Here is a 13,757-nt window from a genome sequence, read left to right as displayed (position 1 = left end):
TCCACCAAGTATTGAGGCCTCGAATGATCCATCTTCTATGCATCCCGCTCCTGGAGTTTTGCCAAGTAGTGGGGCTTCACATAAACAACCTTTGTGAAGGCTCCATCTTTCGCATTATTTAATTTTTTTTTTATTTTTTTTATTTTTTATTTTTTGTACTCACTTGTAATTTCTCGGAGATCAATGAACATGCTTTGTTTTATTCAGTGTATTGGGTTGCCTCCCAAGTAGCGCTTTCTTTTACGTCTTGCAGCCGGACGAAACCTTCATTTCTTACTTAGAGCCCACGGCATGGAGAGGTATGTCCTCCACCACCTGTTCCTCGAAGTTCTCGTAGTAAGGCTTTAATCGATGGCCATTCACCTTGAACTCTTGTCCTGTTTTGAAGCTTTGAACTTGGACTGCACCATAAGGAAAGACATTAGTAATAACAAACGGGCCAACCCACTTAGAACGCAACTTACCAGGAAACAAGTGAAGGCGGGAATTAAAGAGTAGCACTTTCTGCCCAATGGAGAATGATTTGCCTCGAATCATCTTATCATGGAAAGCCTTGGTCTTCTGCTTGTAAATGCTTGCATTATCGTACGCCTCGTGCCTTATCTCATCAAGCTCATTTAATTGCAATCTCCTTTGACTTCCCGCTTCATCGAGGTTCATGTTAAACTTCTTGATGGCCCAAAGTGCTTTGTGCTCCAATTCAACGGGAAGATGGCACGTCTTGCCATAGACAAGTCGAAAGGGGGACATCCCAATGGGGGTTTTGTACGCCGTACGATACGCCCAAAGTGCATCATCTAACCGTAAGCTCCAATCCTTCCTTGTTGGCCCAACGATCTTCTCAAGTATTTGCTTGATTTCTCGGTTGGAAACCTCGGCTTGGCCATTCGTTTGAGGATGGTAAGGTGTAGAAACCTTATGGGTGACATGGTATTTCCTCAATAACGCTTCAATGGTCCGATTGCAAAAGTGTGACCCTCTATCACTAATGATCACTCGTGGCATTCCAAACCTTGCAAAAATGTTAGTTCTAATATAATATGCAACCACTTTAGAATCATTAGTCCGGGTGGCCTTGGCTTCCACCCATTTTGACACATAATCAACCGCAAGCAAAATATACATGAAACCATACGATGAAGGGAAGGGACCCATAAAATCAATACCCCAAACATCAAAAATTTCAACATTTAGGATAGAAACCTGCGGCATTTGGTCCCTTGCACTAATACCACCCATTCTTTGGCATTTATCACATGTTAAGCAAAACGTTCTAGCATCCTTAAAAATACTAGGCCAATAAAATCCACATTGTAACACTTTGAGGGCCGTGCGTTGTGTGCCAAAGTGCCCTCCACATGCATATGTGTGACAAAAACTCAAAATTAAATGACATTCAGAATCGTGCACACAACGACGTATAATCTGATCGGGGCAAAATTTCCATAAGTACGGATCATCCCACACATAAAACCGTGCATCATGCCTAAGTTTATCACGTTGGTGCCTAGTGAACTCACTTGGAATACGTTTTGACACCAAAAAATTAACAATATCGGCATACCAAGGTGCACTAACCTTAATGGACAGCAATTGTTCATCGGGGAATGTCTCGGCAATGGGTAGGGCTTCTTCATTGTGCACCATTCGGCTTAGGTGGTCAGCCACCACGTTTTCACTTCCCTTCTTGTCCCGAATCTCTATGTGGAACTCTTGAAGTAGCAACATCCATCGAATTAGTCGTGGCTTGGCCTCCTTTTTAGTGAGCAAGTACTTCAGAGCTGCATGATCAGTGAAAACAATTACTTTAGTACCAATTAGATATGATCGAAATTTATCTAAAGCAAAGACAACGGCAAGAAGTTCTTTTTCCGTAGTGGAGTAGTTCAATTGTGGATCGTTCAATGTCCGTGAGGCGTAGTAGATGACATGCGGCCTCTTGTCTTTTCTTTGTCCTAAAACTGCTCCTAAAGCATAGTCGGAAGCATCACACATGAGCTCGAAAGGTAGGCTCCAATCCGGTGGAACAATGATGGGTGCCGTGGTCAACAACTCCTTAAGTAGGTTGAATGATGCCGTGCACTCCTTGGTGAACTCAAACGTCACGTCTTTTTGTAGGAGACGGCAAAGAGGTTGTGCAACCTTCGAGAAATCCTTGATAAACCTATGATAGAATCCTGCATGGCCAAGAAAAGAACGAACCTCTCTAACCGAAGTTGGAGAGGGTAAGTGACGTACAAGATCTATTTTCGACTTATCAACCTCAATACCGTTTTCAAAGACTATATGACCTAAAACTATGCCTTGTTTAACCATGAAATGGCATTTTTCCCAATTAAGAACAAGGTTAGTTTCAACGCAACGTTTTAAGATTAAACTAAGATTATGCAAGCAACCATCAAAAGAATCACCAAACACACTAAAATCATCCATAAACACTTCAATGATTTTCTCAACATAATCAGAAAATATGCTCATCATGCATCGTTGAAATGTAGCAGGTGCATTACATAAACCAAAAGGCATGCGACGATATGCAAAAGTACCGAAGGGGCATGTAAAAGTGGTTTTTTCTTGATCTTCGGGTGTTATGACAATTTGATTATAACCAGAATAACCATCAAGAAAACAATAGAAAGCATAACCGGCTAACCTTTCAAGCATTTGGTCGATGAACGACAATGGGAAGTGGTCATTCCTTGTTGCGGCGTTTAGCTTCCTATAATCGATGCACACCCTCCAACCGGTTTGAATGCGTTGAGGAACAAGTTCATTCTCGGCATTTGCAATCACAGTCACTCCAGATTTCTTCGGAACGCATTGAACGGGTGACACCCACTTACTATCCGAGATTGGATAGATTACTCCACAATCCAAAAGCTTGATTACCTCCTTCTTCACAACTTCCATCATCGGAGGGTTGAGACGGCGTTGAGCCTCTCAGGATGTTTTGGACCCCTCCTCTAGAAGTATGCGATGCATGCATGTAGTAGGGCTAATTCCCTTGATGTTGGCCAAGGTCCATCCAATTGCCGTTTTGTACTCCTTAAGCACTCGCACCAATTTGCTCTCTTCTTGTGCCGTGAGTGAGGATGAAATAATGACGGGCAACGTGTCATCCTCGCCCAAGAAAACGTACTTCAAATGACTAGGCAACGGCTTAAGTTCAAGTGTAGGTGGCTGCACAACTGAGGGAAGCATTTTATTAGCCGAAACTGAACTTAAAATAGGGTCCGAATACTTACCCGATTGTGATGGCAATGACTCGAGGGCAGCCACCATCTCAATGACCTCATCATTAGGGGGCACGGCAAAAGAATGATCATGCATGCCATAGGTTCCCATGGTTGTGGCTTCAATGTTTTGCTTGTCCATGCCTTGTGCAATGACCAATTCAAGTGCATCGTTGTTCAATTTGTCAAAATAGTCATGCGACAAAGAGTCAATTACATCAATAGCAAAACATGAATGATTCTCACTAGGGTACTTCATGGAATCAGAAAGATTAAAATTAATAACTTCCCCATCAAATTCCATCGTCAACGTGCCATTATAGACGTCAATCTTCGTCCGAGCAGTTTTCATGAATGGCCTTCCGAGGAGGATGGGCAATGAAGGGGCATGGTCCGATTCATCCATCTCAAGTACGTAGAAGTCCGCCGGGAAGATCAAATGATTAACCTGCACTAATACATCTTCCAAAACTCCCTTTGGATAAGCATTAGATCTATCGGCTGATTGTATGATCACACCATCGTTTTTCAACGCTCCTAGGTTCATAGATGCATAAATTGAATATGGCATGACATTTATAGATGCACCTAGGTCTAACATGGTAGATTCAAACCTAGAATTACCAATAACACACGGAATTGTAAAACTACCCGGATCTTTGCATTTTGGGAGCAGCTTGCGTTGTAAGATGGCTGAGACGTTTTCACCTACTTTGACCACCTCCTTGGTCGAAATCCTCCTCCTATTGGTGCAAAGTTCCTTCAAGAACTTGGCGTACCTCGGGACTTGCTTGATTGCATCCAAAAGGGGGATATTGACTTGAATTTTCCGAAATGTCTCCAAAATGTCATTTTCCGCTTCTTCTTTCTTTGTTTGCTTAAACCTACTAGGAAAAGGAACATTCGCAGGAAAATCATTAGTAGGAACCGAACTTGACACGTTTTTACCTTTATTGGATGAATTGGATGACTTGGGATCACTTGGAACTTGCGGCACATTTGGTTCCACCTTGGCCGTGAGTGGCCTTTGCTCCTCCTCTTCAATTCTCAACTCGTCCTCCTCGTTGGAACGTGATTTGGATGGGTTGGGGTCAGATCCGACTTGCTTTCCACTTCGCAAATGCATAGCTTTTGCGGATTCAAATCCACCTTTCGGATTGACCACCGTTGAGCTAGGCAACCTTCCTTGCTCACAAAATTGCCCCATGAACTCGGCAATTTGTCCCACTTGCTTCTCCAAGTTGTCCACCCTCTTGTCTTGGATTTGCCTCTCTTTGTTTTGAGTTTGGACTTCCTGCGTCAAAGTAGTAAGTAATTGAAAAATCTTATCATTATCACTTGAATTACCTACACTGCTTTGGGCAGGTTGTGCTTGGGCTTATGGTGGTGCCAACGGCTTTTGATAAAAACCCGGGGGTTGTTGCCTAAATCCGCTTTGTTGTTGACCTTGTTGGGGGTCTCGCCATTTGAAATTCGGATGATCACGCCAACCGGGATTGTAAGTATTAGAAAACGGATCACCACGTGTTTGGTATTGGTTGCCATATCCCACGGCATTGAGTGTCTCCCACCCTCCATTCTCGATTAATTGTGGGCACTTGTCCGTAGGGTGTCCTTGCATGGAGCATACGCCACAAGAAGCTACGGTTTTGACTTTTGGACCTTCCACCACCTGAGAAAGCAACGTAGTAAGGTTAGCCATTTGATTTTGAAGTTCGGTTATGGCACTTACCTCATTGACTTGGTGTTGCCGTGGGGTACTCCTCTGTCCAACGCCTTCGTATTGTTGAGCGTTCAATGCTCGATTAGCAATCAAGGTCTTTGCATCCGTAGGGGTCTTGTCCACCAATGCTCCTCCCGCTGAGGCATCTAGCATTTGACGTTCAATAGGTAGAAGTCCCTTGTAAAAGTATTGTAGAAGTAGTTCCTCCTTCATTTGATGCTGTGGACATGAAGCAACAAGAGATTTAAAACGTTCATAATAAGTAGGAAAGGATTCACCTTCATCTTGTTGAATTCCACTTATCCTTTTTCGTAGGAGGATGACTCGAGAAGTTGGGAAAAACTTCTCCAAGTAAGCTCGTTTCATGCTCTCCCATGATGTGACAGTTCCGGGAGCCAATTCGTACAACCAATCTTTCGCTTTCTCTTGGAGAGAAAAGGGGAAGGCCTTCATCTTCAAGATGCTCTCATCCACGTTCACCGGAGTCATGCTTGAGCAAACGACTTCAAACTCCTTCAAGTGCTTGTTCGGATCTTCCATGGATAGCCCATGGTACTTCGGAATGTGATGTAACAGGCTTGACTTCAATTCGAACTCAGCAATCTTGTCTTGAGCCGCCCTTGGGTATTGGATGCACAAGGGTGCGGCATTGGCCAATCCCGAAGCGGAAAGCTCCTTGATTGTTCGGTTGTCCGCTGCCATGTCTTCCACTTCTTCAAATTCAGAAACGGACTCGGAACTTGCACTTGATTCACTAGGTTCCGGGTTCTTCCTCTTACGTCTCAACTCACGCTCAAAATCGTCCTCAAAGTCTAAAATATGTTCGTGAACCGGATTAGAACTCCGAGTCATAAACAAGTACCTAAAACAAGAAACAAAATAACATAAGAATCTGATCTAATAAGAAAACGAAAATAACAATCCAAAGGATTAGCAAAGTTGCTAATCCCCGGCAACGGTGCCAAAATTTGATGCGAGAATTATACGCACACAAATTAAACCCTCTTTTTGACAATTGTAGTATAGATATAAGTAGGGATCGTTCTTAACCGGAGATTAGGAGGGATTGCAAAACCACTTGGAAACTGACTCAAAAACGTAAAATAAAGTTTAAAACACTAAACTAGACTCAAAGAATGCAAAACTAAACACTTAAAACACTAAAACAAACCAAAAGACTCAAACAGCACCTAAAACACTCAAAACTGCCTTAAAAACACTTTATGGGCAGTTTTGAGCACTTTGGTGAATTTGGACGAATTTGTGTAACAAATTGAATCAAAACACTTATAAACACAAACTAAGACACTTTCTAACTAAATTGGACACTAAAGCAAAGGGGGATTGAGGTTTTGACGAAGTTAAGCTAAATGCACAGATTGTAATTTAAAGGCAGAATGTAAATATGAAAGTGATGGGAATTGAATGGATGGGAAGCTAGCTAAGGGGTTCATCTCCACACATGTTATACTTGCATATAAAACGATTTCCAATTGCTTTTCAATAAACCATGAATTCTCAACGCCCCAGATTAACCGTGAATTGCACTAATTAACCCTCAGATTTTCCTAACGTTATTGAATTGGATGATTGCATACGACAACCCAAAACATTCCCCACAAGTCCCCTACATGATTGCATAATAGAGATACAAGCAAGAATCATTAAGTTCTATGAAAACCATAAGCATTGACGAAGCACTTGTTACTATGATTGCATGAAACTTATGCCAAGAATTTACTTAACGCGATTGAGATCATCAACCTTTACTACTTGTGAATATAATTCCATAACGATTAGGTGAAATTTCCTTATATCCTAGCATCCAATTTATGCATGATAATTAAGCGTGCACTCTTAACCAACACACACAAATCAATGTAATTCACATAGATAAGTAAATTGAATTCACAACTTATGAAACACAATTAGAAGTAATCAAATCATATCGCAAGCATAAACATGTATTTCGAATCCCCCCCTAGCCAAGGGGGGGTTTAGTTCCTCATACGTACAAGACAAAGAGAAGTAAATTTAACCATTGAAATCAAAGGAAATGAAACACCTAAAACTTCCAGCAACTCGAACTTGAATTGCATGAAGTTTTAAGCCCTCTTCTCCTCCTCTTTGTTGCGGCACATCCTCTAGGGACAGTTTTAGGGCCTTAGGTGTATGGATGCATGGTTATGGAAGGATGTAGTAGTGTTTAGGGGAAGCGGATGGTGTGGCAAAGCTTAAAACTAAGGAGAAATGTGTTTGGTGGCTGCGGCAAGGGTGTGGGGAGGTTTGGACGAATTTCTGGAATGAATGAATGTGTATGAGAGGTGGTTCTTGATCTAGGGGTTAATATGAGTATATATAGGCACTAAAAACCCTAGGGTAATCAGATATGGACTTGAATTAATTAATGGGAGAGCATGGGAGTGACAGCTAGGGTGAATGATTAAAGGGTGCTGCTAGGTTGGAAATGCATGTGGAATGGCTGGAATGAAGGGGGAAGCAAGGCAAGGGAGAATGGGAGAATATGTATGAATGATTAAGAGTGCATGTGGGTGAATTGTAGAATGGGAAAACATGTGAGTGACAGCTAGGTTGGTTGGTGGAAAGCTGGAATTGCAAAGGGGAATGCATGTGCACGGCAAGGTGTGGAGAAAGGGGTGAATGTGCATGTGGCTGAAATAGGTATGAGAAAGGAAGGTGTTTAAGTGTTTAAAATAGGGAACAAAGCCCTTTCTTGCACGGCAAGGAAGGGAGACACAAGGAAACACACGACAGTGCTTAAGGTTGCAAGTTTTGTGACCTAGAATAGGTAGGAGCCCTTGATATTGCTGAAACTTGGAGTCTTTAATTTCGTCCATTCCTTTTGCTCCAAACATAAGCTATCCATTCCAAGTCCAATTTTGCTCCAAAATGCTCCAAAATGCATCTTTTTGCTTCCTTAGCCATATGAACCTAAAAACACACGAAAATGGCTTAAACTAGTAAAACAACTAGGAATTAACAATATAAATGCACGAAAACAAGCTAAGTAAGTCGCCTAAATATGGTCATATCAACCTCGACCGGGATTAGGGCGTGCTGGCCGCCACGCGGAGGTGACGTAACCATGTCCACGGTGCGGAAGCTAATAAAGTAGTAATACAAATAGTATGAAAAAAAAAAAAAACTAGCAACACAAAGTAATAAAACAAGTGCTAGCGTAGGTGAGACACAAGTTCAGAGCAATAAGTCTGCAGCAGTCCAAAAGAAAATGATACGACAACAGTACACCCGAAGGTGACCCTACTCTGGTGATCGTCTGTCAGAAATGCCGGGAAAGCCCTCTGGGAAACCACCGAACCTGCTAGACACCTAGAACCTGGAAGGGCGCAAAACAAAAGTGTGAGTGGGCAAAAACAAAGCTTTTCGAAAACCATTTAGGAAAATACATTCTAACCCCTCGCCATAAAACCTGTATACTTCCCAGAAAGTAACATATGTACGTATGTATATAGATATGCCAATCATGCTCAAGGATATGCCATGTCGAAACCTCATAATGAAATGCAAGTGCTCAGGTATAAATCATATCAATAACATATAGTCTGGCAGCCGGAGTCACCTAACGTGACCTGTACAGCTGCATATAGAGCTCAAATCTCAAAATCAATAACTAAACCTGCCCACGAGTCGGAACCACCTAAAGTGGTCTGTACGACAGGCCTGGGTGTAAAACATATAAACGCTCTAGTGCTACGATCACGTGAAGGCTGTGCGAATAATCGTGGGTCACCTATGAGTCGGAACCACCTAATGTGGTATGTACGACAGGACTGTGCACCTAACTTGGATCCAAACTGAGCGTGTGGTGCGGGAGGTGAACATCACGTGAAGGACTGTGCCCTACTCTGGGCGGGAGCACTAACACCGGGGGTGCAGGTTATGAGCTCTCTAAGCATCTCAACCCACTACTGAATATAAACATGAATAACACTTACCTGGCACTTACCTGTGCGTCCACAGCACCCAATATGCATATGTATATGTATGCAACTAATAATGTAATTAACGATGCACAACCAACGATAATATAATGCATGGCATATGGCAAATAATAATTCAAATCAATTTCTGGGAAAAATATAAGTATATAGGTATATACGGAAAACCAAAAGCCCACTCATTGGTAGGTGGAAGGGTCGTAGCCCCCCTGCCTCGAGTGACCACGCTCGTCCTCGGGATACGTATCACCTATATGCGAAACAACTACAAAAACGTTAATTTTAAAGCACATAACCAACTTCTCGTAATAACTTCTCATACATTGCTCAAATTGGACAAATGAATATACCAACGTGCTCTACTCGACCTCAGGAACACACCCAAATTTTTAGAAAAATTTTTCACCGTCGCACGCGCCCCCACGCGTCGGCCAAGGCACGTGCCTGGCACACTGACGGCGTCAACTACGCCGTAGGGAATATTCCGTCAGTTCTAACGGATTCCGTCAACGGCGTCAGGAATATTCCGTCAGACTTGACGGAATATTCCGTCTCCTTCTCAGGCGAGCCTCTAGCGCCGGAAAACTAGAAAATTTTCAAACTTCAATATCTCGTTCCATTTTCACCCAAATTTGACAAACTTGGTACCAAATTGAAGCTTAGGACTAGGGGAACACAATTATACCACTTTTAAGGGTTAAAAACCACAAAATCTCACCTGTCAAAACAATCCAACTCCGGCCAACTTCGAATACAGTGATCCCGACGTCTAATTCCTTCAAACGAACTACTCCGAGCCTCCTTGGGACCTCACCAAGCTACCTACGAGCTTCAAATTTCCTAAAACATGAGAAATCACGTTTGCATGAATAGTACCCCAAATCGGACTTCGTGGAATCGACGTGAAAACGTTGATATTCTTACCTGAAAATGGTACGGTTGGGCTCCTACAAGCTTCACGAGTTCGAATATGGGTTTAGTTTCTTCGATCTGTGGTGGTTTAGTGTGCTTGTGTGTGTGTCCGTACGTTTTCAAAGGAAGAGGAAAGAAATGGGGCTCGGGACAGGTGCAGAGAAACAGGGAGAAAGGTGGTGGTGTGTGGGAAGATGTGTGTGGCTCCAAACATGCCACCCAAACTCAAAAACAACAAATGAACGTAAAGAAATCAAACTAGGGGCAATTTCGTCCTTTCACACGTGCGTTAAAATGTTTTTGGGACGGGCTGTCACAGTTTTGATATAGATGCCTCGTTTTTAAATGTCATAGACTAAACATCTATTCCTTTTGCAAATTTGATTAAACATTTTCCCTACAATTTGGATACTTTATTTTATTTCATTAGAAGTCTATTCACATTAGCATTCCCTTTTTTCTTCCTATTTTTATGCATCTCTTATTATAATGATTTAAGGCTTTTTTTTTTTTTATTAAAATATTTATTTTAGTAAATTAAATAAAATGTAACAAAACTTGTTGTTAGGTACGTTTGGTTATGTCAGTACGTTTAATTATAATGGTACATTTAGTTAATTGGTACATTTGAATTTTTTGTCCATTTGGCTTCTTAGTACATTTGAATTTTTGGTACATTTAGTTTTTGGTACGTTTGAATTTTTGGTACATTTGTTTTTAAAACATAAGTTTTATTACTTTTTGTCCTAATAATGAAGAATTACTTTAATTAATTATTTTTTTATAGAAAGAGTCGTTAACAATGTAAAAGTTTAAATTATTTTAATTAATTATTTTTTTTTATAGAAAGAGTCATTAATCAACGGACAATAGCATTTTTTGTTAATTCAAAATTATATGATTATCGTTATTATGAATAAGGATTTATCACCGATCAACTAAAAGTTGTTCCAAAGACTTATCTACCAAAAAACAAGACTGTCGAGCGCATTGTGTATGAATCAAACATATTTTTAAACATTCCAAAAAGATGAATATTCATTTTAATATAGTTTATAATTAGGTACGTTTTAATTCGTGGTTGGTACGTTTTCATTTAATATTGGTACATTTCCATTTGGCATGGGTCTACATTTAGATTTGAAAAGTTTAAATTTTTAAACTTAAATATAGTTGAAATTATTTAAAATATAGCAGATATTTAAATGTAAATTAATTTCAATTAATCTGAAGTAGTTCAAGTTTGAGTATCTTAATTAAATGTTTCAAAAGCTTAATCAAAAACTTAAAAAGCATAAATGTTTAGTCTATAAAAGTCTAAAATGAGATATCTAATTTTAATTTTTTGTTGATTTTTTTATAAAAGTAATAAGATAAAAAATAATATGTAAGATGAGAAGAGGGAGGGAAGGGAACGAGAATAAGAATCGTCCTTCCACACAAAGATAAACACACTCCCGCGGCCTCCATTTTCTGGTTGTCGACCCGTACCCGAATACATGGCCCACTAATCCAACCGGACCTCCGCCACCCTCCGCTTCTCCCTTCCCCAAACTCCTTCCTCCACCACCGCGATTCTCACGACTATTTCCATTACCATTAACGCCACCCGTATTCACTGAAATTTCAACTTTGTCATCGTGTCCTCTTCTCCTAATAGAACTTCGCGCCTTCGAATTCGAGCTATCTTCCCGGTCGGGTCCGTGAACGATCTCAATCGGGTTTATAATGGCTACGTTGAAAAGCTGTAGCGCGTGCTTGAGTAATTCTGCTCTCCAGCTTCCGCGTCGCCATCTTAGCGACAACTACAAGAGTTTAATTTCTTAATGATTTTTTAGTTGTTAGATCCACTAGTTTTTTTTTTTTTTTTTTTCTTTTTTTCAACTTGTTGTACATATTTCAGTTATTAAATTAGATCATAATTAATTAATTTTGTGGGATGAAGAAAAGCAGAGTGTACAAAATTGATAATTAATTATTAATTTTCATAATTTTTTTTTTTGTTGATGTTAGGAATGCAAAATGGAGGTGTCCAAGAGCAGCTGTAAATCCCAATTTTCATCTGCCAATGCGTAGTTTTGAAGTAAAAAACTGGTAATTTTTCATTCATGTTAATCTGGGTTGATAAGAATCTTTGATGGTTTTTTGTTTTGTTAGATTGTATAGGATTACAAGAACAAAATGCATGAAAAGTTCAATATAATTAGTCTATTAGATTTCATGAGAAATGATTATTACTCCTCTGTTTCGGGTTTTTGAGTAAAATCTTATGTTATAGTTCTCGTACGTACTTTATTTGCTATACCTGAAATCTATATAAAAAAAGGGCTCTTTTGGTCCACTATTAAAGACGTTCAGTTACCGTGTTTTCTGTTGTTTTGGTACCATGGTTGATATGATGCTTAGAGCAAATATATATTTTCAGGACATGGGTGGACAACATAAAGTCACTTAGGTTGATAACAGCCATCAAACCCCCATATCTCCCAGATGGCAGATTTGGTCTTGAAACATATGATGCTTTGGTCAATATGCAGATTGAAAATGCAGTCAAAAGTGTGATTGTTGGTGGCACAACTGGTGAAGGCCAATTAATGAGCCTGGGATGAGCGCATAATGCTCATTGGCCACACTGTCAACTGCTATGGTGGATTGATTAAGGTAGTAAGAAATGTCATCAGAGGGGTTGGTTTCGCACCTCGATACTCTGTTATCTATGGGACTCACAATTGTTTACAATGTGCCATCACTAACCGGCCAAGATATCCCTCCACTCGTGGTTCACATGTTGGCACAAAGTCCTAACTTCGCAAGTATCAAGGAGTGGAAATTATCGGGTTCCAGAATATACTGGGAGGAAAATTGTTGTATGGAGCAAGAAGGATGATGAGTACCATTATTCTAGGTGGAACCATGGAGCTACTGTAGTCATATCTGTTACGAGTAACTTGGTCCCAAGTTTAATGCGACAACTCATGTTCGAGGGAAAACCCTGTCTCTAAATGCAAAGATGGATGCCTCTGATTAAGTATCTTTTCCAAGTGCCAAATCTCATCGGCTTAACACACAGCACTTGCCTAACCTGGGGTTGTGAGGCTGGTCTTCCGGCTGCCATATGTACCTCGTCCTCTTGCGAAGAGGGTAGAGTTTGTGAATTTGGTTAAGCAAATTAGGCGGGAGAATTTTGTCGGAGAACATGACATCCAAGGTCTCGATGATGATGAGTTCGTCTTAGTCAGTTGATATTAAGGTAGTTTTCTTGTCTAGGACTTTTTATTGGGGATGCTGAGTCTTTTTCCAAAAGAGTTTGCAAGTGATGTTTTGTTTGGTGGTTGTTAAGCTTTAAATTACAGACATGAATACTTTTGGGGCTGTTATTATATGAAGTGGTTCTATGTCTCAATAAGAATTGGTTCTTTGTTTATCACACTTTTTGTTTATTTATTTATTTATTTTTTTTATTATAAGCCATACTCTACACTAATCTACACTAGGAGAGGGGGAGAGATTGCTTCTTGGACATGGTGGGTTGAAGAGAAGACCCTAACCATTAGGCCAATCCACCACTGTGTTTATCGCATATACTTTGGCAGGAGCTTTGTGACTCAAGTTGTAGGTTTGAGCCATTTCCGTTCGTGTATTGCCAAGATTTAAATAAGGAAAAGAAAGAAAACAAATGGATTTCAAATAATATTCCTCGCGTATAGTTATTTCAAATACGTTCGAACTAGCGTTTTCTAGTTTATATACCAAATTTAGCCTTCTTGTCAAACTCGAATCCATTGTATCAAATTCCTCCATCCAAATGCAAAACATTACTATTGATGATGAAAGTTGCAGATGGTTGTAAGGCAGTGAACAGAAGGAAGCATATATAGATCTCAAAGGTAAAACTTAAGAAGGACAAAA

General features: G+C 40.3%; 1 pseudogene; it reads left to right on the top strand.

The window, feature by feature from the left end:
* The first annotated feature begins 11,447 nt into the window (after positions 1-11,447).
* On the top strand, positions 11,448-13,219 carry LOC137735505 (4-hydroxy-tetrahydrodipicolinate synthase 2, chloroplastic-like; annotated as a pseudogene).
* The last annotated feature ends 538 nt before the right edge of the window (positions 13,220-13,757 follow it).

The sequence above is a fragment of the Pyrus communis genome, chromosome 5, assembly GCF_963583255.1.
Source record: "Pyrus communis chromosome 5, drPyrComm1.1, whole genome shotgun sequence".
NCBI lineage: Eukaryota > Viridiplantae > Streptophyta > Magnoliopsida > Rosales > Rosaceae > Pyrus > Pyrus communis.
Note: the sequence above shows the minus strand (reverse complement) of the source record. Positions and strands in the feature narration are given on the sequence as shown.